The sequence below is a fragment of the Myxocyprinus asiaticus genome, chromosome 27, assembly GCF_019703515.2.
Source record: "Myxocyprinus asiaticus isolate MX2 ecotype Aquarium Trade chromosome 27, UBuf_Myxa_2, whole genome shotgun sequence".
NCBI classification, from domain to species: domain Eukaryota; kingdom Metazoa; phylum Chordata; class Actinopteri; order Cypriniformes; family Catostomidae; genus Myxocyprinus; species Myxocyprinus asiaticus.
Genome location: NC_059370.1, coordinates 28,944,824 through 28,972,105, shown reverse-complemented (window position 1 = coordinate 28,972,105; position 27,282 = coordinate 28,944,824). Strand labels below are relative to the sequence as shown.

The following is a 27,282-nucleotide window of genomic DNA, read 5'->3' as shown; positions in this document are numbered from 1 at the left end:
GGGCACCACCCTGGAATCAGGGACTAATAACCAAATAGTAAAACAGTCTCAATATTAGACTGTTTTCTTAGGAAAATCGACATCCGAAGAATACCGATTTTCTGGAAAAAAAATAATGAATTAAGGTTTGAATCTGAGCACTGACATCCCGTCAGCATGACACAGGCATATGCAAAACAAACCAAAACGCTTCTCTTTGTAATATAAACAAAGTTTATTTATGCAGTAATATCAATTAATAATTAATACAATGCAGTCAATAAACTTCGGACTTACAACTACAAACTAAACAGTGATATGATTAGATATGGAAATAAAATAATCCTATAACACATAAGGTGTGTGTGTGACAGTGTGTGTGTGTGTGTGTGTGTGTGTGTAAGGAGGGACGCGCACAAAATGGCGGACGTGACTCTCGTGGAGAGTATGTCACGCGAGACTTCCGGCCAGGGAATATGACCGCGAATGGGGGCGGAGAGAAACCAGTCAATGGCGTCTACCAAAGCTGGGCTTTTGCATTAAGGCTTTCTACGAGCCAAAAATGTGTGCCAGAATGTTTGTGAGGGGTCGCGTGTGTGTGTGTGTGGTTAGTATGAGAGAGAGAGAGAGAAGTGACAGCCCTAAAGCCGATTTCGCGATCGTGGGAGAGAAAACAGCTGTTAGTTCATCGCTCAGAAACGCGATGGACGGCTCGTAAACAGTCCCACGTTATTTGACTCTTTAATGGATGAACTCAGTTGCTGTCTCACCCGCGATGGCGAAATTGCACAACAGTCCAATTTGGTTGGACCACAATACAGCAAAACAAATTTGTGATAATTAATACCCCGAGTATTAATAATGAGCGGACATGGCGGTCCGTAAACTGTACAATCAAAAAATCTTGAAAAACAAGAATAACACACTATAATATTCTATCTCTGCCCAGACGTAAACCTCTTACTTGAATCGCATGAGGACACAGGTAGAATTAGTTTTCCTCCGTCCTTTAACTCTGACCCGGTTCCTTGAGGCTCGGGTGATGACGGGAGGCCGTTTCCTCGCTCTGTCGGCGGGCGGTACGGCTGTTGATTCTCTGCGGGCTGGCGGAGAACTCAGAAATGTCGACTTGATTGAAGATGGAAGAGAAATCTTTAATCTCTTCACTTCTGTAGGCAAACGGATGAAGATGCGAATTGCTCGGCGGTCTCCTTCGGATCCGTTAGAGTGTTCGGTTGAACACAGAGTAATCTCAACTCGTCCAGTGAGATGGAGATTGTATGGCCACAGTTTCAAGTCGGACGTTACTTCCTTGTGCCACGAGGTTGCACCTGAGAGCAGTGAAGAGCTGCGTCCACACGCTGCAAACAAAGTTGCTGGAAGCCAATCCCGAAAGCATTTCAGAGGTATTTCAACTCCTGATGATGTCATGGTTTGAGGTGCGTTCTGTTGTGTGCCTCATCCAATAGGAGTTGAGAGTTCGATCCTTTAGTGAGCAAGGCTTCATGGGATTTGTAGTCTGTTTTGGACTCCCTTTGTTTGATTTTGGCACGATTTTTATCAGTATAATTTACGACTTGGAATGTGGGGGCTTGAGTTAGGTTTTTACGACTGTGTTAGGCCTGCCTTTGTCTTCTATCTGAATATATGAGGCCCAACACAGTTACGTCTTCTACAATTATTTTTCAATAATTCAATGGGTCAGAGTTAATTATTCCACTTACACCACCACACATTAAGACATCGTTCAGGGTTTTATCTCAAGACATTTTCTGGTTTTCATCCCTAAAACGCTCTTGTGAGTGGTCCTACTTTCTTCCGCCATGGATTCAGTGTCTTGTTTTGATACAGTCCGAGCCTTCGTTGCTAGTTCAAAACAGAGAGCAAAACAGAGAGAGAGAGAGAGAGAGAATGTGAGGGAGCCCAAGGACAATTTTCAATCGAAATTGAAATAAATTTAGGATATTTTAGAAATAGTTTGTCATTCTTATCCGATGTACTTAACAAATGTCTTTGTTTTAACTGGTTATTTTGTTGTGGTAGCCTGTAGGGCTCTTTGAAATAACTGAAATAATTTGGCGAAGTGATATGGAACCATTACGTGGTCAAGACCTGGAACTACTGCATAGCTGTGCGTTTACTTGAAAAATAACTGCACACCTTTGATCATCCGTGAACCAATCAGAATCAAGCATTCAACAGACCCCTGGTATAAAATTAAATAATTATTCATTTTGTAATAATCATGCAATTCCCACACACTCCCACATTTTGCATTTTCCAAACCGAGCCCATGTTGGCATTACTTTTTAGATGTAAAGATCAAAGACTAATGAATGCACTATGCCAAGGATCACTGAATACAAGCAGGAGTATAAGCACAAACACATACAATCATCTGCTGTGGATTGTTCCTGATTCCCAGCAACATTCAGCCCACTGCACGTGGCCTCGCCAGATCCAAACTGTCCATCTCGTTATATACTGTTCTCGAAAAATAGAAAATATGTTATACATAAATTGGAAATCTGCATACCTGTTGAAGTTATTATAATGATATACAATGTTGGGGAATAGATAACTACATGTAGCGATGCTACTAACTTAACAACATTTTTCAGTAGCTTGACAGTAGCTCAGCTGCTTTTAAAACAGAGTAGCTTTTCCAGTAGCGAACTACTTTTTCCAGCAAGTAGCGGTGTAGCCTGACCAAACCCTACATCATGTTGGTCAGATTATAAATAATAGCCTTCCTTATTATGTAGAAGCCTAACTTTTACCAGCAAAACTTCCGACGATCTGGCAGCATATTTCTGTCTGCTTATCAGAATCAGGTAGAGTCGTCTTCTTCTTTTGTAATGGCAGCTCACAAACAAAAATAGTGAATTACCGCCATCTACTGAGAGCTTATTACAGCTCACTTGGATAACAAGAGATTGTCTGATGGTTATGTAAAGCCAGCAACCACAGTTTGTTTACCTTTACAGGACATACAGGGGCAGGTAAATCTGAAATGATAAAAGAACACCATTTTATTCTTCTATGATACAAAGAATATTTCAGACATTTTGTTCTTAATAGATCACACAGCAGCATATTTACCTTTACTATTTTAAATAAAATAATTCAAAAAGTTACTATTGCCTTTTGAGGGATTATGTTTCTGTTCTAAATATGTTTATTTCGCTTCTCATCATGTGTGCGTTATTGGGAGCAGAGAGTGAATTATTATCATAATTTTTTATAAATATACAGTATATATTATTATAATAATTACTATCATGCAGAACTATTTAATTTCTCAGTTTCTTAGCATTTAATTAACTATTATGTTTATGTAAAATAAATAAAATGATTGGTAAAAGAAATCATTTATGTTATGTATTATTATGCAACAATTTTTCAACTTTTTTCACTAAGGAGCCAATTTTTTAATTTTTGGTTGATGCATTTTTTCAAAAGAGCCATACCACAAACGAATAATTTACTATTTTCAAAAACAATGTTTTTCAATAAAATAAAATGTTTATATTGCCCATAGACTACTCAAAAACAAACAAATATGCAAAAATTAATAGGTAAGGTGTTACAATATGGAATTGAGTACACGCGTTTGTGTGGGTCTCCATAAAATTACTTCATTTTACAATTGTTCATAAAAAATGTAACTTCCATTTTGAGCTGGGCGATATGTAAAAAACATTTTAATAATAATCGCTTTTAAAATATCGCGATATCCGATTATATGGTCAACCCCCAAGGTCGGTGAATATTTTTGCTTCATTGATTTTGCTTTAAAAATTACATTAATTTATTGAAACACGAAAAACTTAAAGACATTTCTAAATTCAAATTGCACTTTAAAGGAAACGAAAAAAGCAATTAAAATAACGAAGTGATTAAAATGTTTTATATATAACCACCTCTCCAAATCCAAACATTTACCGTCTCCAACGGCCCCATTTGCCAGTATGCGGCAACAGGCGCAAATTAAGAACGAAAGACAATTATAAATGTAAAGATAATTATAATAATCATCATAATAAATAAGCCTAAAAAAATCCCTTGTTTTCCCAAAAAATGCTGCCAAATATGTGTTCTTATCGAACGTCTTTTGTATTGCGTTTTGGTAATACAGTTTATGCTGCCTTAAGAAAATACAATAGAACTAAATTTTAGGTTCAAGGTGAACGTGTCTTATATTACTTTATGATTTAAACCCTTCCTCTTTATTTCTTTAATTCAAAGTTACCTGTCTATATTACTGAACCTGCAGAGTTGCGTTCACAATGTGTATGAGTGAACTGCTCCGTGGAAATAAAGCGAAACTCACAGCACCTCCTGAGATGATTGGAGATCATTTGCAACATTCTCATAGACGACATTATTCTTCCAAACAGTTTTCAGTCGAATGAAACAGAGAAAAAGGAGTGAAAACTCTTTACGTGCGCTTGTTCCACGAGACAGTGTCCCGTTGCAGTCTCTGAACAAACAGCGAATCAGACACGAGCAATGATGGCTTTTCTTTTGTCTGTTCTTAAAAATATAATAAAGTGTGTTTCTTCAAGCGCGACTTTGTGATTAACAGCATTTCTTGTCATGTGTCACTCCGAGACGTCTTAAAGGTCACCCACCTGTTGCGGTAGATGAGCAAAATTACTCGGGCGTGAAATACATTTAGAGGAGGAGTTCACGAACTTGATTGAGCCTCGTCGCATTTTGCGGGTGGCGGGTGATATTTCACACCCTGGGTGCACAAAATAACGAACCTTCATAAAATCGCTCTTAGAAAATGCTCTTAACAGCTGAGATCAATAGTTTTTGGGAAATGAGGCCCAGAACTCTATGAATGTGCGTGTCTAGGAGAAGCACTTTTATTGCACTCGTGAACAGCAGAGCTCACTGCGCACATATCAAATCAGATGCGCATCAGCGGCTTTTCTTTCATCTGTTCTTCAAAATAGAATCATGTTTCGTCAAACGTGCATCTTTGTGTCTAATTTCTTGTAATATATCACTCTGAGAAGTCTTACAGTTCACCTTCCACAGTGGCTGGTACATCAGCAAAATACTCCGTATGAAAAATCTGCATTTGGCGGGTGTTCATTTCATACCTTGTTCACCAGGAAATCAAAACAGTGTCATTGACTTCAAGCTTTGCAATCGCACACACACTTTCTGCTGGAAAGTTTTAAACAATCATGTGTTGGTGAATGGTGAGACACCCGGCGAGCCACTTGATTTTTAACAAAGAGCCACTTGTGGCTCGCGACCCATAGGTTCCCGACCCCTGATCTAGGATGACCATCCGTCCACTTTTTTTGGACTTGAACAAAGCGAACGAATATTTGTAGAGCAACCTCTGTATGTGACCTGTAAAGCTGGCACTGGCATGTCAATGGCAAAAAAATCAGAAAATACAATGAGCATGAACCCAGGTGAGGGGAGAAACAAGCCCTGAGTCTTTACTCACATATTATCCACACTAAATATTATGTGACAATAACAAAAAATGCCAACCCAAGGAGAGTTTGTCATAAAAATGTGATCTCTAGGGAAGTAGGCAACACCTGGCCACAGCAGGACTGAAAAGTGTGAAGTATAATATAAAAATTATTTTTTAATGGCATCTGATCTTTTTTGTTTTTATTTTATACTGTTGTATTTTATTTTATGGCCATTATTAACTGTATTAATGTTACTATTCATTAAATGTATTAAATACATTTAATATATTTATTTAAACACATTAAATGTATTTAATTAAAACAATAACTAATAAATGTCATTAGTGTAAACTGTATTAATATTATTGGTTTAATATTAACATAAAAATATTGCCTCATTAAGTAGCTTCAATGTAGCTAGCTACTTTTTGATAGTAACTTGTAGTGTACCTAACTACTTTTTCAAAAGAGTAGCTTGACTGTAGCTTAACTACTTAAAATTATGAGTAGGTTGTAGCTTGTCAAACTACAGATTCAAAGTAGCTTACCCAACACTGATGATATAATAATCATTCACGATGCAATAGAAATTGTGTAAGGAATAATTGACTCTGGCTCACTGAATTATTGAAAAATAATGCACACCCTAGGTAGTCAATAATTCCACTTATACCATGGTTACCACACATTAAAACATCATTCAGGGTTTTATCTAAAGACATTTGCTGGTTTATGGAACCGTTATGCAGTCAAGAACTACTTCATAGCTGTGCCTTTACTTAAAAATAATTGCACACCTTAGAATGTCCGTGAACCAATCAGAATCAAGCATTCAACAGACTCCTGGTATAAAATGAAATAATTATTCATTATGTAATAATCATGCAATTCCGAATTCCCACACACTCCCACATTTTACATAGCTTGAAAACATTCTCTGAAAATAATCAAGGTTTGTTTTATTGGGCCCTGGGCTATTTTGAATATTTTGTTTTCACAGTAAATTTCATTGCTATTTATTATTATTATTAGGGCCCAAGCATTAAAGTGCGGAGACCCTATTGTTGTTCTAAGGATTTAGATTTCCAATTTATGTATAACATATTTTCTGTTTTTCGCCAGTGAATGACAGAGCAGAATATAATGAGATGGACAGTTTGTTCGTCGCGTGACGCCACGTGCAGTTGGGGGAACATTGCTGGGAATCAGGAACAATCCACAGCTGATGATTGTATGTGCTTGTGCTTATACTCCTGCTAGTATTCAGTGATCCTGGGCATAGTGCATTCATTAGTCTTTGATCTTTACATCTAAAAGCAATGCCAACATGGTATGGAAAAGCAACGCCATGAGAAGAATCTTGGGAAGTGTGCCTGTGTTTGTTATAGCAAGCTTTTCCATATGTTTGTGCCTGTGCAGTGCTGAAGACAGTGCAATAGAGAACATCGTGACAGAGAAGAAAGCTGAAGAGAGCCACAGACAAGAAAGTGCAGACCTGCTGGTCTTCATCCTGCTCCTCACGCTGACCATTTTAACCATATGGTTGTTCAAACACCGCTGCTTCAGGTTTCTTCACGAGACTGGACTGGCTATACGGTGAGGATGCCAGATCATTTGCCTCTGCTATGAGCACATATTATGTTGTCATCTGATAGGCTGTTTCAAATATAGTGAGCTTCCTACTTCTACAGCATTTGTGAGCATCTCAGGTGTGTTCTGAGTCATGTCCAAAGGTTTTTGTTTGTATACAGTGCATCCGGAAAGTATTCACAGCGCTTCACTTTTTCCACATTTTGTTATGTTACAGTCTTATTCCAAAATGGATTAAATTAATTATTTTCCTCAAAATTCTACAAACAATACCCCATGATGACAACGTGAAAGAAGTTTGTTTGAAATCTTTTTAAATTTATTAAAAATAAAAAACGAAAAAAAATCACATGTACACATGTATAAGTATTCACAGCCTTTGCTCAATACTTTCTTGAAACACCTTTGGCACCAATTACAGCCTCAAGACTTTTTGAGTATGATGCTACAAGCTTGGCACACCTATTTTTGGGCAGTTTCTCCTATTCTTCTTTGCAGGACCTCTCAAGCTCCATCAGGTTGGATGGGGAGCGTCGGTGCACAGCCATTTTCAGATCTCTCCAGAGATGTTCAATTCCACACTTTGCTGGACGTATTTGTGTCCTTACAGTCACTTTAAATAAATTCCCTATTTACAAGCCCAGTTTCAAAAAAGTTGGGACAGTATGGAAAATGCTAATAAAAACAACAAGGTGTGATTTGCAAATTCCATTCATCCTGTGCTTTATTGAAAGCACTACAGGACATTATTTGATGTTTTATCTTATTATTTATTTATAAATATACACTAATTTCAAATCAGATGATTGCAACATGCTCCAAAAAAGGTGGGACAGTCAAGTGTTTACCACTGTTCAACATCACCATTTCTTTTAATAACACTTATTAAGTGTTTGGGAACTGAAGACACAAGTTTAAGTTTAGCAAGCTGAATTTTCTCCCATTCATCCATCATGCAAGTCTTCAGCTGCACAATTGTATGGGGCCTTTGTTGCCGCATTTGGCGTTTCATATTGTGCCACGCGTTCTCAATTAGAGACAAGTCAGGATTACAGACAGGCCAATCTAGCACCCACACTCCGCTGATGCAGCCATGCACTTATAATCTGGAAAGCATGTGGTTTGTCATTGTGACTTTCCCAATTTTTTTGGAACGTGTTGCAGTCATCTGATTTGAAATTATTATTTTTTTAATATACAAGTAAAACGTCAAATAATGTGTTGCTGTAGTGTTTTTAATATAGCCCAGGGTGAATAGAATTTATAAATAACTTTTTTTGCTTTTATTAGCATTTTCCATGAACTTTTTCGGAATTGTGGTTGTGCCATTAATTTTGACAAGCACACAAACTAATTCAGTGCCCTACAGAATTAATCTGTGGTTGGTCCCTAAACTGTATGATACATAATTTAATTAATCACTATGTCAGTTGAACCATGGGGGTTTAAATGAGGGATATTGTACAGTCAGCTGGTTGTTATTGCACAATAAACCCCGACAGGGTGATCAGGACCCCTATGCGAAGCGGAGGGTCTTGTATCACCCTGAAGGGGTTTATTTTGCGCTAACAAACCGGCTGACTGTACATTATCCCGTTTGCTACTAACCAAATAAACACATGGACATATAATATTGATTTGCATTGAAATTATGTAATTTGAGAAGAAATTATTCACTGAACAACTGGAGTTCTGTTGGTGTTTATTTTGTGAAAATGACCGTCTGACGTCATTATTCAGCCTGTTACAAGACTACTTGCCAAATAAATTTAAAAAATGCACATGAAACATTGATTTGAGTTGAAATTATTTGATTAGCTTACTTGTAGAAATTGCACAGTGATCCGAGAAGCAGGAGAGACGGCTGGTAGAACCAGGATGAACGGTCTAATACGTTTTAATCCCCTGATGTGCGGTTGTTACAGAGCAATATCTGACCACTGGATGGTGCCATTGACCAATCAGAATTGAGTATTCTATAGAGCCGTGTAATAAGAAATGCATAATTTAGCTCTTCAAATACATGTAATTGAAATTGGAAGTGTTTTTTTTATTTTTTTTTTTAAATCATAACACCCAGTAAGGAATGACACAAGTATTGTTTCTGAAACTAAAAGGTGAATAAAATGCATATGTTTGTAATTGTTTTCAGGTGACCTTTGACCCAGAGGTTTTCTTCAATGTTCTCTTGCTTCCCATTATATTTCATGCTGGATACAGTTTAAAGCAGGTAAGAACTGTTGTTTTTATTTATTATGATTAAGTCTAGACCAGATGTTGTGTGCACATCATTAGGTTAACTGGGAGCAGAGCACCAGGTTGATTGAAATTCAATTTCGACCAGTTCATGACTCCTCGTACGAATCAAGGGCTTGTTTCCTGTCTCTTGCTGTGTTTCAGAGACATTTCTTCAGGAACTTTGGCTCCATTCTTGCCTATGCGTTTGTGGGAGCCGTGGTATCTTGTTTCATCATTGGGTCAGTGCACACAATGTCTTTATTTCAGTGCTTCCTGGTGGTGTGGACTGTAGAGTGGTTTTTTCAGTGATGGTGAGAACCTGCGTTCTGAGGTGTGCTTGCTTGTTTTACAGTTTGTTAATGTATGGCTGTGTGATGCTGATGAAGAAAATTGGCCATCTGGGTGGGGACTTCTTCACGGACTGCCTTTTTTTATGGTGCCATTGTCTCAGCCACTGACCCAGGTATCACAGTTACACAAGTTCTTTTAACATTGCCTGCATGTAAGTAGTGTATGGGTGTATTATGGTATGTTAGTCAAACTGCTTTATCTGGAAAATTAGATATGGGGCCATCAATTTATAGTATATCGGGTAGACCAGGGCTAGCCGTTATATTTTTTTACTCCAGTGAATATTTGTCAGGGTGGATTTATTTATGTGTATAGGCACATACCTTGAAGTATTGACTACAAAAAATGTAAACAAAAAAATCATGGAAAAAATATATTAATTTTTAATTTTTGTGCGTTATGTTCTGCTCTGAAATATTTAATTGGCTAGAAATTGCTCTTCATGAGTGTGAGTTGTAGAAAATGAATTTGAAAAAACCTTCAATAATTTTAACTGGAAAAATCATGGCAAAATCATGTAAATATCATGGATACTAATTGGTCAAATAGGGCTGGGCAGTTTTTCAGATTTTTTTCAATGAATTCAAAAAAAAATTTAAATCGAGAAATTGAGAGATTTTGCAAAAAATATTGCAAACGCTAAAGTTAGATGCGTTGTAAATCCACCAAAGGCTGAATAAGGAATATAAAAAAAATTCATAGAAAGAATTCATTTACATACGTACCATCACACATATATGACAGATAATAACTGGGCCCCGCAGAGTAGCGTCACACGTGTTTCTGCAATAGCCAGATATGTTACAAGCCCCCAGATTCAAATCGGCTTTTGTGCCGAGTGCCGACACAGGCTGCACTGGTCAAGCGTCTGTAATTTATATTTGCTCAAACAGTTACTCATACAGTCTTTTAAACCACAGAATAAGTTTATTTTATATACATACATCCAAAAGTTTACAGCTCTTATACGCACAGTCAGTACATCAAACGCGATCTTCCGATGCGTGCTGCCATTTGTTTACATTTGTAGCGGTTGTCATTCGTCAAACAAACAGCTCCTCAAAGAGTCTTCAAGCACGTGATGTTTATTTTATGTAACAAATAGCCAAATTGTCACCATGTACCATGATAAGTTCACAGCTTGCTATATGCACAGCCATCACATCTAAACGCGATCATCCCATGCACGCAGCCATGTCTTCTGATTAGGTGTAGCTGCGGTTCATTCACACAAACAGCAACTCAAACTTTTCTTGTTGTCTTTTCAGGCGTACTGCATAATATGTTTGTTTTCTGAAAGTGACAGCCAAACTATTACAAAAGCACAACGATAACAGTTTAAAACTCATATACTCACAGATGCTAATCGAGCACGATTATCCATGCATGCAGCCAAGTCTGTTTACATTAGTGCTTGACACACACACAGTGCATAGGCAAACCAGAATACTGATATTATTTGTTCATTTGTTTTTTACAGCTATAAAACGAAATAAATAAATCAAAAACAGTACAGCAGACATAACCCATTTGTTCACATGTCTGCTATATTATATACAGTTTTTTTTATTTTTTATATTTTATGACAAGAAATCAAATATTTAAATACACTCTGCCCCCTCTCACGTGCAAAAAATAACTCACTCCAGGGGGTACTGCAGAGGAATTTAGACCCTACTCATGAATAGGTTAATGCTGCTTCCGATCTGATCAGCTGCACGTGTGGCACGCTCCAAATGAACGTGACAGGTTAACAACACAGAGACTGATATTAAAGGCATGATAATATTCCCAGTACGATTGTACACCGTGTGACTGTAGCTCAGCTTCGTCCATCATGCATGTATACACCGGTATAACCTCAACGTGTGCATGTTGATGAACTGCCTGCCTTTTCTTTTTACCCATAAAAAAACATTAGTTACATGACAGTTATGGGCGCTTCATTTCAAATCATATGGAGAGGCTATATATGGGAGAATCAAATATCCGCAGCTCCTTTTCCAATGATGATTCAGATAGATTGCTAATTATTGCTTTGTTCTGTGACAGGCTTCAAGTGTACTGTATCTATAGCCAACATATTGCAAGCGATCATTTTGACAAACTTTGCTAGTTCAATTGTAATAAATTGTTTCATATTGCTGCGCTGATCAGCGTGAACCGCTAGAGGGCACGTCTCTATCTGCAGGGGTTTATAAATATACAGACAAATTGTTTGATATACAATGAGTACTTCTAGATAAACTTGACAATTTATAGATATTGATTTCTAGATAGACTTGGTTTAGATAAAATGAATACCTACACTGGCTAAGAATTATTTTGCAGTTTTCTTATTCTATTATTTCTGAACATCTGGGTTATTAGATTTTATTTTATTTTACATTTACACTCTGACAACTTCACCCTGTGGTGCATTTGGTGCATTTGTAAGTTTTTCTTGAACACCTTTGTTTCCTATAATGAAAAGAACTTGGATTTGTCTAACCAAGTTGCCTTGCATTCTAATAAAAAACATAAAATTTGAATCATATTGGAGTACATTTAAAAGTTGAAAAAATGTAATCGTGAATCATCCAAGTTTGATAATTTAGATTTGTATTTTTTTGCCATATTGCCCAGCCCTATGGTCAAAGAATGGGAACCCTGTGTTTATTTAAAATACCCTTGTCCCATTTTGAATTTTCGGTTAAAAACGAACTTCAGTATATACAGTCATCTGAATGTATGCCAGTGTGGTTTAATTGTGTTCCCATGTTTACCAAAGAGCTATTACAAAAATATGATTGTATTGGAATATTAGTTTGGAGTGTGGAATTCACAAAAAAACAAACAAAACAAAAAAAAACATTCTAATCTAATAGGGTTTTGAAATGGGTGTTTGAAACCAACATTAAAACCAAAACCACTCTAAGAGAAAGCATTTGTGTAATTGGACTTGACTCAAAACCTGCGATATAGCAGTATAGTTACTAAAATATGGCACTTAATGATAATTAAGAGATCAAAAGTTATTTGATTTCTGTAATTGAATGTTTAACATTGAATCTTGCCTTGTATTGTAATGACCGTCCTGGCAATCTTTAATGAGCTACAGGTAGATTCTGATCTGTACGCCCTTCTGTTTGGAGAAAGCGTTCTGAATGATGCTGTCACTGTCGTACTGTCCTCGTAAGTCCTGATTATACACTGTTGTGTATATATTCAAACCGATTTTTATTTGGGTCAATTTTTTTTATTTATTTAATATTTAAATTCACCTGTTGTGCAGTGAGTTTATTGCATTTCTCTAGAGGTGTATTTTTATGTCATTTGAATGCACTGAACAATATGCTCCATTATAAGTAATATTTTTTGGGTTTTGGAACAATACTGACTGATTTGTTTTCCTGTAATATGTAATTGAGAATTTCTTTTTAATTAAAGGAATGAGTTATATGCACAGAATAAAATGCGTAGACAGTGTGTAGACATAATGTTGTTTTATTGTTATTTCCTATTAAAAAAACAAACAACGCGGCATTGATAGAATAATTAACACTAGTCATAACATCCGATTCTTCCCTTTCCGGACCTTCCATCCATTCCAGCACGCTCCTTTATTACGGGAGGCAAAGTGGGGCAGGCCATCACAGCCATGTAGGTGTGGCTTATCATGCAGAGGGCAGGAACCAGACACAGAGAACACCCCTCAATGGGTGTGATGCAGATGTAGCTTTGAAACTGCCGAGTGGATTTTTAGTGTATGCATTGACTGGTCTGTACCAGTACATGCAGAGTAAATGACCCACAGTTATGCTTCACACCAGCACCTGTAATAGAGTTAAAGTGTTCAACCTGTCACGTTTGAAATAGCCACAACATTTAGCACTGTTTTGACGGATACAAAATGTCCCAACTGCAAATATATTTTAAAGTTATAGAAGACTTGCTGATTGGAAAGCCATGTGCTTGATTGTTTGACATGATGCTGTGCTGCTAGAAAGATTTGACTCCTTTCTTTAGCTTCTCTCTATCCTTTTTGTTATGATTTACATTTATTATTATAAGGAATGTAATATTTTTTGACAACACATGACACTGGTTATAGGTCCTGAGATTTGAAATTATAATACAAATTGAGAATCTCTGCTCTATATAATAACAGTTTTTTAGAAATTTACATATGTGTGAGAGTTCAGATTTTGCTGATATCACATTTGTTTTGATAAATCTGTAGCAATGATGACTTTCACTAAGTACATATATGTGTTTGTTATGTTTTATAACAAAAATGACTTGAAGACCCGTAAAGAGCAGCAATCCCAATTCAGTTCTTTAAGTTTAGAATTATTTTAAATTTCTCTTGGTTTGGCGTTAGAATTGCTTCAGGCTCTACACCTGCAATTTACTGTATGTGTAAAATGTGCATGTGTCTTGTTATTAGGTCAGTTGTAGCATATCAGCCCGAGGGAGACAACAGTCACACGTTTGAAGCCATGGCCATGCTGAAGTCCTTTGGCATCTTCCTCGGAGTCTTCAGTGGTTCTTTTGCCCTGGGAGTGGCAACTGGAATCGTAACTGCGTTGATATCCTTTGCTGGCTCAGTGTTGTCACATTTTTGTTCAAAAAATGAATTTTTCATGCTTAAGTAAATTTTATTGACTCCTTCCCACGTTACAAAGTTCACCAAGCTTAGAGACTTCCCACTGCTGGAGACAGCGCTGTTCTTCCTCATGTCTTGGAGCACCTTCCTGCTAACTGAGGCCTGTGGGTTTACAGGTGAGCTTTAGACCAGTGCTTCTCAAAGAATTAGGCACAGCTCTTTTTAGATAGGGAAAAATAACGAAATGCAGCTTACCATATAATTGTGCATAGTTACGATTGGAAAATAAATAGACTTATATCCTTTTAAAAGGGAGGAGAAAACCCTTCCCATATCTTTTGTTGCTGACATCAAAGGCTGTGCATTTAATCAAACTCTACAAAATTTTGGCGCAAATGTGCTTGTCACTTGGTTGAAGCTAATAAAAAAAGGAGGATGCAGGCATTACCAGGTTGTGAGACATGCCTTCATGCTTAAAAACTATGAACAAAACTATGCAGTTTAAAAGAAAATATGACTCCGACTCCTCTAGATACACTTGCAGTTTATTTGTAGCCAGGACAAACATGGTTTGGGCCGACCACAATGTGATTTGTACAGGGAATTATTGGCTGCCAAGAGCATGCAATTTGAAATTCAAGAGACATTCAGAAATCAATAGTAATGGTTTGATTTTAAAGACATTTTTGTTACTTTGTACAACAAGCAATTTTGGTACAATGATGGGTTGCCACTTGATGTCCAATGTAAAATCTAGGTCCTGAAGCAAAACCAGTTGAGAACCACTTTGTGGACTTTACAAATACAATATTACCAATAAATGTATTAACAACAAAATTATTTTGTATGAATTCAAATGCTGGTTTCCTATAACTGGTCATGCTGCTGTGTTTATGTTCCTCAGGTGTGGTGGCAGTTCTGTTCTGTGGAATGACACAAGCTCATTACACCTTAAATAACCTTTCTCCTGAATCTCAAGGCAGGACAAAACAAGTAAGCTCTGCTCAAGTAATGCATTCTTTCCTGTTTCTGGTAAACAATGTAATTTGTAACGCTTGTAATTTTATTCTCTTTCTTCAATGTATTGATTTGCTGTAATGCTAAGTTGGAATAAGATTAGCTCGCTACACAGTTAAAGAAATGTAACTGAAGTGTAGTCAAAGCAAATATGCATGGTTTTTCATTATCCTGTAGTTATACCTTTACTCAGGGCCAGAGTGGGATTCATATTCAGCCCGGGAATTACATGTCAGGGTGAACACGATAATGATGAAATTAAAACATGACAAAAATATACAATATATGCAATTACTAGAAATTATAACCTCCATGTCTTTATACCACATGTGACATTTACAAGTTTAAAAGTTTTTTAAAAGTTTAAATCAATTAGATCAAATTAGATTTTAGCCTTCTGATTTTTTAAAAAAAATAAGTGAATTGTAATGTCAAGTATATTTTAAAGACAACCTAGGCAATTAATAATACTACAGAACTGTAACTGTACATAAATAGTTCAAGATGTAAAGATTCACAAGTAAAATTTTCAGAGCTTTGTTTTTTAGAAATTAAATGCTCAAGAAACTTACTGAAGTTTGAGTGTTTGTCTTTACATTTTTACATGCCATTTAAAAAAAAAAAGAAGCCAAATTCCAACAAGAGTGGAAAGATCTGTACTTTTTTTACTTTGAATGTAAACGTTATGGATTTATGTCTGCAATATGGTTACTGTCTGTCACTGCGCAATTTGTTTAATTGCATTTAATCTTTTGAGAGCTGTAAAGTCCCCTTATTTTCGTACCATGTAGTGCGGTTGCATCTGTATTGATTTACTTCAAGTATCTTTTTTATTGTGTGACATTTAAAAGAATATTGTTATTATCATCCTGCACTGCAAAGATTGCAAGACTATAGTCAGTACTGAGCTTGTGATGATCTGCTACATGAAGCACGTTCATCCATTACGTTAATTGTATCTGTTCTTGCTGGATCTTCCGTGATCCTCCCTCCGCTGTCAAGTGAAGCGTCCGTGATGGCGCAACAGCCAGTGTTTCGTCTCTCACAGCCCACTCTCTAATTTGTTTTGGTATGAGATGATAAAATATGGTAGAGACTGCATCCGCTATAATACAGAATGGCATTCTGATCCCTTATATACCGGATGAAACAGACGGTTGGAAACTGTTATGCAACACATGACTGAAAGTTTAATTAACATGCGGGCCTGCTGCCCCATTTTTGAGCGCCCCGCTTGGAATTCTCCTTGTCCTCCTGATTAGCCACTTCGGCCCTGCCTTTACTAAAGAGTTTGCTCAGCAGCGCTGCTGAAGTTAATGTCTATCCTTGGTGTACATCAATTATGAAGTAAATGTTTCTCTTTTTGGTCTGTAAAATGTGATTTCAACTCCTGTCACTGTGCTCCCTCTTAGTTATTCGAGCTGCTGAATTTCTTGGCTGAGAACTTCATATTTTCCTACATGTGCTTGACATTGTTTACCTTCCATAATCACATCTTCAATCCAATCTTCATAGTGGGAGCATTTGTATCCTCAAACAAAGTGAACTTTGTGGCCATTGTATTAAGAGACATGGGTAGTTGATGCTTACAAGTCCATTTACTTTTTTTTCCTTTTTTTTCTTGACATCAAGGTTTAAGATTAAAGTTGGTATGAAATTATTATCTTAGCTCCAGGAACTAGTAACCATTTCAGTTTTTTCACCATTTTTAATCACCTTTTTGCTAGGGCTGGGTATCGTTCAAAAAATTTCGATACCGATATCTTGACTTCGATACCGGTTCCTAAACTATACTTTTTTCGATACCAATTTTATGAAATCCATTTTAACAAGATTACAAACATGACACATTACCTCAAAAAAACTTTGGTTTTATTTTTTCAGTTTGTTGACATTTTTACAGACTCAAAGACTCATCTCCTGAGCCACTGCAGCTCCAACAAAGATAACTAGTTTAATAGTAGTTTAACTTGATCAGTTACTGTCAACCTTAAAGCATTTTTAGCATCGATTTAGCTAGCTATCTATAGCCATACATCCAAACAATAGCTAACGTTACGTAGGTCCCAGTTTATAGGACTATGTCACTGCGCACAGAAACATTAATTTAACAAGTACACAAGCATGTACCACTACAAGTTAGCTGATTTTGTTTGTTGGTTTGTTTGCTAAACATTAACCTTACCTGTCAGAATAGCACCGCTGCATTCATCAGTAGTTTTGGACAAGGACTCATGTGGTGAGCATGTTGAAGGAGGCTCTGTGGCAGGAGGACGCTGAGAGGATGACTGCACCGGCTCGGTCTTCTTGCAGTCGAAGACGGAGCAACTTTCTGCTCTTAAGTTTATTCCATGCACTGTCAAGTGCTTCATCAGATTTGTTGTGTTGCCGGTCTTGGCAGCAATTATCTTGTCACAAATATTGCATTGCGCGCTGTTGGCATCGAGCCTGGTGAAATGTAGCCACACTTTTGATCTTTTCCATATCTTTTACATCTATGGGGGTTGGGACGTATACACACTACAGCCTCACGTGTGAGCCGCGTCTCTGGGCGTAACCAGCGTAAACTAGTGTTTTTCCTTGATGCCTAACCACAGCCAATTACCAGCATGTTTAGATTTTGGCACATCTAGCATCCTACATGCTTATCACTGACGTTGACGAGATTAACCCCTTAGGTATCGAAATTTAGTACCGAACGACAAGACATTTTTTGATACTCGATTGTTTAGAGGCAATTCGGTCGGTGCCTAAAATGTATCGAACTCGATACCCAGCCCTGCTTTTTGCATTGAGTAGTTTATTTTAAATGGTCTTGTGGTGGGACAAATTCATTTTTAAAAGTACAGATATTCAGTGTAGTCTCTCAAAATAGTTTTAGGAATGGGAAAAGGGATAAAATACCCCAAATGGTGCCAACAAATGCATAAACAAGTTAAAATTTGTTGTTTTGGAGAATTACTAATATTAAAGGTGTGTGCTCATTTTGAGCTGAAAGTTAGATCATGTCAGCAAGGAAGTGGTTAGTTGTTGCAGACTGCCGAGTGATATTTCCAGGGTGTGACAGCTCACTGTTTCCCAGAAGTTAGTGGCCCAGAACCACTTCATGAGCAGAGACCTCTGAAGGACTCTGGAAAGACAAAATGTCACAGTTTTGGAAGAGAGTGTATAAGCTGCCATTACAGTGTTAGCTCCATTTTCACAGTCATTCCTTGACAGTCTCTCCTCCCAGCTAGCTGTGTTTCTGGGAAGAGCGGCTAACATCTACCCCCTCTCCTTCCTGCTCAACTTGGGCGTGCAGAAACAAGATCAGCCCCAGCTTCCAGCATATGATGATGTTTGCAGGTTTGTGAAAAGAGCTGCAGCAGAATACCATGTTCAGCCAATATTTAAAGTAAACTATGAAGAATAACATGCGAAAACATAAATCTGTCTTAAATTAAGGTTGCACATTTAATTTTGATACCACATTTCATCACTATTAACATGCTATACTACAAAAACAGGACTCTTAGTATGTTCATATCATCTTTCGGGTGCCATGACCTCTGCCCTGTCGATCAGGGACACAGCCACGTATGCACGGCAGATGATGTTCTACACCACGCTGCTGGTGGTCTTCTTCACTGTCTGGTCCTGTGGAGGAGGCACGACTCAGATACTCTCCTGCCAGAAAATACGGTCAGTTTCACAAAGGAGTGACCTAGTCCACCCCAAGCTTGCACCATTGGTTGAGTCAGCAAACAGCAGTGATTTGATAGCGCCACAGTTTTAAATTTTTCAAGGAAATCAACGTACAAATGGCTTACTTTTAGTTGTCTTGGCAAATTAAGATGGGTTAGGACAAAGTATTTTAACACTGAACAAAATGCCACACTTCATATTTAACTATTTAATGTTGGTTGCCCCCCCCAACCCCAAGAACTTTGAAGATTAAAAAAGCCAGGGTTCCCGTGGATCCTTAAAAAGTCTTAAAAATGTCTTGAATTCAGCTTTCCAGAATTTAAGGTCATAAAAAGTTTTAAATATCTTAAATGATACAACAAAAGTCTTAATTATAATTTAAACAGGTTTTAAATTTGGGAATGGAAAGACAGGAATCGTGATATGACCTAATGTGATTATCAAACTTCAAAAGAATAAGATTTAATTCTGCATTAAATGAAAGGTTGCTTTTGCTCTGATGTTTCCGGCCAAACTGAGAATAGATACTAAGGATGGCCATAGAGAATTTACATGCCCACAGCAAGCATTGTCCTTCATAAAGACAATGGAGTGAGTAAGCCATTTGGTGATTTTCATGTTGCTGCCTAGTGGGCCTGACTCAATGAACATACACTTGTCTGTCCGAGGAAGCTGGGCGCCTTTTTCATTTCGTGCTGGTTCCGCCTAGCTAGTTTGTTTTGTGGAGGAACACACCTTCGGGACAGTTATGTGGATGAATCTACATATATTTTGGTTTTATTCCACTTATTGTCTGGAGTTTTTATAGATTATTATTTGCTGTGTAATTCTGTCTCACACAATTTGTATAGAAGCACCGGACTTGAGCAATCGGAAGGCAGAATTGTTGCGGGGGCTCTCGTAGGTGCACATGGACTGTTTAGAGGGATGGACAGCGGTTGGCACTGTCGTGTGCGGGGTTAATGCTCACGTTTTTCTTTTTCTGTTTTTTTTTTTTTTTTTGTTCGGGGTTTGATTGTTGCACTAATGTTGGAATGTGGTCTTTATAATCTTGTTTTTGACACACAATCAATTTTTTCTAATATGTCAAATGTTAATATGAGTGGATTATCTCTCTCCACGTGGAATGTGAATGGGCTGAGGCACCCCATAAAAACAAGGAAGGTTATTTCTTTTCTTAAACATAAGATATATGATATAGCGTTTCTTCGAGAAATGCATCTTTTCCCGCAGGAAGCTGAAAAATTTGGGAAGATATGGGGTGGGCATGTTTTCTTTAGTGCTGGCTCGAGTAAGAGCAGGGGAGTCATTACATTGATAAGTAAACATCTACAATTCAAATGTCTCAAACAGATTAAAGATAAATTAGCAAGAATCATTCTTCTTTTAGCAGAAATTCATGGGCAAAGGTTGATTTTTGGCTAAAATTTACGCACCTAACGCTGATGATCAGGGCTTATTTATAGATCTTGAAGGGATGTTACAAGCCGTTGGCACCCCTCATGATATAATATTGGGAGGAGACTTTAATCTTTTAATGGACTCAGTCCTTGATCATAGTGCAGCAAAAGTGTGCAAGCCCCCTAGAGCAACATTGACGCTTCACAGGATGTGTAAAAATCTTGGCCTTACAGATATTTGGAGACTTTTGAACCCATCTGGTAGGGACTATAAATTGTTTTTTTGATCAGTCCATAAGATTTATTCTAGAATATCATTTTATATATATATATCTGAGTCGCTTATTTCATCTGTTGTTGATTGCTCAATTGGAAACATTTTAGTCTCAGATCACGCCCTGGTGAGTTTAGAGGTGTTGCCACATATGTAGAAAAAGAAATCATATAGTTGCCACTTTAATGTATCCCTTTTGCAAAATCCTGAATTTCAACAATTATTAAAGGCTGAAATTAATGTTTATATGGAGACCAACTGGTCCTCAGTATCCTCTGTGGGCGTGGCATGGGAGGCACTTAAGGTATCATACAGTATGCCTCATTCATCAAAAAATCCAAAGCACGAGAAGTCGTGGAGTTGGAAGGGAATATTAAAAGTGCCGAGGCAGAGCTGAAGTGCCGAATGTCTTCTGATGACCTCAGAGAATTGACCCGATTGAAATGCAGATAAATACAGATACTGTTTTCGCGAAAGGTGGAATTTTGGCTATTCAGGGCAAGATAGTCATACTTAGAGTCAGGGGACAAAGCAGGGAAGCTTTTGGCTAGATACATAAAGCAGAGAGTCTTTTTCTACCATTCCTTCAGTGAAATCTGCTGGTGGTGAAATATTTACCTCGGCCATTGTTCTTAATAATGTTTTTAAAGAATTTTATGTTGATCTTTATAGTTCCACATCTTTGTCTACTGATGAAGATATTAGGAACTTTGTGGAACCATTAGAACTCCCTAAACTGATGATTTAGCAAATCAATTCTCTTAATTCTGAGAAACTTGGAGGAGATTGACAAGGTAATTAAGGCCTTGCCTACAGGCAAGGCTCCGGGGCCAGATGGCTAAATTGAATTTTTTAGATCTTATGCTACAGAACTGACTCCACTTTTGTTAGAAGTTTATATGGAATCATTAAAGAACGGAAATCTTCCGCCAACCATGACACAAGTCTGGATCACTCTGATTCTTAAAAAGGACAAAGCTCCAAGCGAGTGTAAGAATTACTGTCCAATTTCCCTGATCCAGCTAGACGTAAAAATATTGTTAAAAATTCTGGCTAACCGATTATGAAAAGTTATGACATCTCTTTTAGATCAGGTGGGGTTTATTCAGGGCCACAGCTCTTCTGATTACATTAGGCATTTCATCAATATCATGTGGTCAGTGGCGAATGATCAGACTCCGGTCGCTGCCATCTCACTTGACACTGAAAAGACATTTGATATGGTAGAATGGGATTATCTTTTTAAGGTTTTGGAAATATACGGGTTCGGGAATACTTTTATTGGATGGATTAAATTATTTTATAGACACCTGGTAGTGGCGGTACAAACAAATGGATTAATTTCAGATTATTTTACTCTGGATGGTGGCACCCGGCAGGATGGCCCTCTTTCCCCCTTATTGTTCTGTCTGGCCCTGGAACCATTAGCAGCTGTGATTAAGAAAGGAGGAGGATTTTCCCAGGGTGGTGGTGGGAGGTATGGCACATAAGCTTTTGCTTTACGCAGATTTTATTATTTGTCTCTGACTCTACTAGATCTATGCCTTGCCTCCACAGAATTATTAATTCCTTTTCTAAATTCTCAGGATACAGAGTCAAATGGTCTAAATCCGAAGCTTTGGCTCTGACAGCATACTGCCCAGTAATGGCTTTCCAGCCAGGTGCCTTCCAGTGGCCCAAACAGGGCATTAAGTATGTGGGCATTTTAGTCCCAGCAAATTTATTTAGTTAATTTTGACCCCTTAATAAAAAGGATGTGGGCAGGTGGTCTTCATTACATTTATCTATGATTGGGAAGGTTAATGTTATCAAAATGAATTGTATTCCAAAATTTAACTACCGGCTGCAGTCTCTCCCTGTAGATGTCCCCCTCTCTTATGTCAAGCAATTTGATAGCATAGTGAAGTCCTTCATTTGGAATGGTAAACGTCCCAGAGTACACTTCAGTAAGTTACATAGGCCGATTGACAAAGGTGGGCTAGGCCTACACAAGATTTTGTTTTATTATTATGCATTCGGTCTCAGGCATTTAGGTCATTGGTCACTTCTACCTGAGAAAGCCCCTCCCTGGTTTTGTATTGAACAGGAAGTTCTTATCCCTATTTTTTGCCATTCCAAAATCTTTCTATCAAACTAACCGGAGAGGTTAAATTGCACCCCGTTATCTCGCATTTGGTATGGACAAAAGTGTCCAGAATGTTTAATTCTGATATTTATTTAAATGTTACCTCAGGTATATGGCTGAACCCTAGATTAAGTATTAATAAGTCCCTTTTCTGCTGGTCAGACTGGATTGTGAGGGGGGGTTACTACACTCGGTGACCTATATGAGAGTGGAGTGTTGAGTCTTTTGAAAATGTTGTTAAACATTTTGGGATTCCCAGATCTCAATTCTATAGGTATTTACAGCTGCGCTACCTGCTCTGTATTGTTTTTGGGAGAAGCATACACCCCCCTAAAGCGGCAGATACTCTGGGAGAGGCGATTACTGCTTTTTTGTGTGTGTGTGTGTATTCTATTTGTGACCACAGGGGTGTTCGGTAGGGGTCAGGGTGGGGTTGGTGATTGGGGAGGGGTAATAGTGGGGGTTAAATGTTGACTCAGTGTATATTTGTTGTGTTTTTTCTGTTATATGCTTGAGTCAATAAAAAATGTTAATTGAAAAAAAAAAAAAAAAATTGTCTAGTAATTTAATTGATTAAATTCAAAGAATGTTGCAGACGTGTTTCAAAAGTAAGCTATACAAATTATTTAATGTTAGTGTTCCAATAAAGCACATTGTAGCTTTTCTCAAATATTGTGTATTTATTTTCATTTAATACATCTTCTGCATGGAGGGCTGTGATATTTAAAAGCATACTGAAATAACTTCACAGTGGAGAGGTAGTTGGGCGCTAATTTTGCCATGGAGCGAACACGGAGCGGGGTGTCTCTAATCCAGGAGTATGGAGTGAGCGAGGAGCGGGAAATGGACAACCTGGAGTGGAGCTGGAGCGGAGTGATTAAAGAATGCTTTGAGCGCGGAGGGGAAATTGTTGCCGCTCCACTCCATTCACATACTCTGCTCCCCATCACAGGAAGTAAGACTAAGAACATTTAATATAGGCTACCAATTAAAAAAAAAAAAACTATTGGCAGATTAACTGACTGATTTGTTTCTCACCCACCTATCATATCACTTCTGAAGACATAGATTTAAACACTGGAGTCAAATGGATTACTTTTATGCTGCCTTTATGTGCTTTTTGAAGCTTCAAATTTCTGGCCACCATTCACTTGATTTGTATGGACCTACAGATCTGAGATATTCTTCTAAAAATCTTCGTTTTTGTTCAGCAGAAAGTCATACGCATCTGGGATGGCATGAGGGTGAGTAAATGATAAGAAAATTTTCATTTTTGTGTGCACTACCCCTTTAAGACCAGCTATGAGGTTAAACACTTTGTTTTTTGTTGTGTTAGTGTTTCATTACATTTGGTTAATGTTTGCTGTTTTATTTTTGACAGTGTTGGAGTGGACACAGATCAGTACTCTGTAAGTAAGCGTTGGGCTATCATAGAAATGTCCCAATGATGCTGCTCCTCTCTGTGTACGTATGCAGATTGGACCTGATGGAGTGGAGAGGAGGAGCACAAAACAGGAGAGTGCCTGGCTGTTCAGGATCTGGTACAACTTTGATGACAAGTATCCTTTATAGTGTACAGCACTCATTAGTGACCAGCTGAAAGAACATAAAGGATCTGTCAGATTCAGGATTCTGTCCAGTGACAAAATCAGAGCTTTTAAGTTTATATATGTCTGATTAAGATGTAGAGCTGATATCCAAGACAAAAATGAGTTCTGAGAGTTAAGACTAATATTGTGAGCATTAGTTTATGTTAGAAAGGCCTTAACCCTCTTGTCCTGCAGTTATCTGAAGCCCATTCTTACTCACAGTGGACCACCACTCACTGCCACACTTCCTGCCTGCTGTGCTACTCTGGCACGATACCTCACCAGTCCACAAGTGTATGAAGTTTGTACTGTATTTTATGTTGCACTAACATGTGGTTTATTTGTAGTGTTGCGTGAAATTAACCTAAAATGGAGTTTAAAGTCATTTAATCATTATTATGCATGCTGCTTTGATGACCTCATATATAAATTGAGAGGCGTCATGGAATATTTGTATTATTAAAAAATAATTTGTTACACCACAAGATCATTTAACATGAACTTGTGAAACCAAAAAAAGTGATTAAAAACTTGAACAACTTGTTCAATGATTTAAAGAAATGGTAACCAGTTACAGGAGTTACACTTTTCCCTTATATACTGTATATACACTGATCAGCCACAACATTGAAACCACCTGCTTAATATTGTGTAGGCCAAAACAGCTCTGATCCTTTGAGGCATGGACTCCACAAGACTTCTGAAGGTGTCCTATGGTATCTGACACCAGACGTTAGGAGCAGATCCTTTAAGTCCTGTAAGTTGCGAGGTGGGGCCTCCATGGATCGGACTTGTTGGTCCAGAACATCCCGGATTGAGATCTGGGGAATATGGAGGCCAAGTCAACACCTTGAACTCTTTGTCATTTTCCTCAAACCATTTCTGATCAAATTTTGCAGTGTGGCAGGGCACATTATGCTGCTGAAAGAGGCCACTGCCAGCAGGGAATACCGTTGCCATGAAGGGGTGTACGTGGTCCGCAACAATCTTTAGGTAGGTGGTACGTGTCAAAGTAACATCCACATGAATGCCAGGACCCAAGGTTTCCCAGCAGAACATTGCCCAGAGCATCAAACTGCCTCCGCCGGCCTGCCTTCACCTGGTGCATCCTGCTGCTATCTCTTCCCCAGGTAAATGACGCACACGCACCCGGCCGTCCACATGATCTAAAAGAAAATGTGATTCATCAAACCAGGCCACCTTCTTCCATTACTCCATGGTCCAGTTCTGACGTTCACGTGCCCATTGTAGGTGCTTTTGATGGTGGACAGGGGTCAGCATGGGCTCTCTTACCGGTCTGCGATTATGCAGCCCTATACGCATCAAGCTGCGATGCACTGTGTGTTCTGACACCTTTCTATCATGGCCAGCATTACGTTTTTCAGCAATTTGTGCTACCGTAGCTCTTCTGTGGGATTGGACCAGATGGGCTAGCCTCCCCACGTGCATCAATGAGCCTTGGGTGCCCATGACCCTGTCGCCAGTTCACCGGTTGTGTTTCCTTGGACCATTTTGGGTAGGTACTAAACACTGCATATCGGGAACACCCCACAAGACCTGCCGTTTTGGAGATGCGCTGACCCAGTTTTCTAGCCATCACAATTTGGCTCTTGTCAAAGTTGCTCAGATCCTTACGCTTGCCCATTTTTCCTGCTTCCAACACATGAAATTCAAGAACTGACTGTTCACTTGCTGCCTAATATATCCCACACATTGAGAGGTGCCATTGTAACGAGATAATAAATGTATTTACTTCACCTGTCAGTGGTTTTAATGTGTGGCTGATCAGTGTATATACACCAATCAGCCACAACATTAAAACCACCTGCCTAATATTGTGTAGGTCCCCTTCGTGCCGCCAAAACAGCGCCATCCCGCATCAGAATAGCATTCTGAGATGATATTCTTCTCACCACAATTGTACAGAGCGGTTATCTGAGTTACCGTAGACTTTGTCAACTGGAACCAGTCTGGCCATTCTCTGTTGACCTCTCTCACCAACAAGGCATTTCTGTTCACAGAACTGCCGCTCACTGGATGTTTTTTGTTTTTGGCACCATTCTGAGTAAAAATCCCAGGAGATCAGCAGTTACAGAAATACTCAAACCAGCCCATTTGGCACCAACAATCATTCATGCGATTATCTAATCAGACAATCGTGTGGCTGCAGTGCATAAAGTCATTCCAGATATGGGTCAGGAGCTTCGGTTAATGTTCACATCAACCATCAGAATGGGGGAAAATGTGATCTCAGTGATTTGGACTATGGCATGATTGTTGGTGCCAGATGGGCTGGTTTGAGTATTTCTGTAACTGCTGATCTCCTGGGATTTTCACGCACAGCAGTCTCTAGAATTTACTCAGAATGGTACCAAAAACAGAAAATATCCATTGAGTGGTAGTTCTGTAGATGGAAATGCCTTGCTGATGAGAGAGGTCAACAGAGAATGGCCAGACTGGTTCGAACTGACAAAGTCTACGGTAACTCAGATAACCGCTCTGTACAATTGTGGTGAGAAGAATATCATCACAGAATGCTATTCTGAGATGCGAGTTAGCGCTGTTTTGGCGGCACGAGGGGGACCTACACAATATTAGGCAGGGGGTTTTAATGTTGTGGCTGATCTGTACCTTGTTGTCCCTGTAATACGTGTACGAGAATTCGCTTTCAACAAAAACATCTAAATGACTTCTTGGTTTCAAAATCGGCATTCTCGCATCTCTTTCAGAATGAAGGGCAGCTCAAAGATGACGACTCTGACCTCATCCTGAATGATGGTGACATCACAGTGAGCACAGACGCATCAGGTGCTCACATGAGTGGCGTGCCTGTGGGAGGAGTGGGTGTGAGCTCTGACGAGGCTCTGGATCAAGAGCTGGTGTTTGGTGACCACGAGCTGGTGATCCGAGTCACCCGATTGGTCCTGCCCATGGATGATACAGAGCCCCCCCAATCTGGACTCCTACCGTCACTGCCATAAGAACGAATCTATGAGCTGA

General features: G+C 38.5%; 1 long non-coding RNA gene and 1 pseudogene across 1 annotated transcript; one reads left to right on the top strand and one right to left on the bottom strand.

The window, feature by feature from the left end:
- Window positions 1-200: 200 nt before the first annotated feature.
- On the bottom strand, window positions 201-2,843 carry LOC127418280 (uncharacterized). Its single transcript, XR_007893401.1, has 3 exons — window positions 2,760-2,843; window positions 2,372-2,463; window positions 201-1,845 (listed from the first exon to the last, which is right to left on the bottom strand). It is a non-coding gene; the product is annotated as an uncharacterized LOC127418280 (long non-coding RNA).
- A 3,910-nt stretch (window positions 2,844-6,753) lies between these two features.
- On the top strand, window positions 6,754-27,282 carry LOC127417823 (sodium/hydrogen exchanger 6-like; annotated as a pseudogene).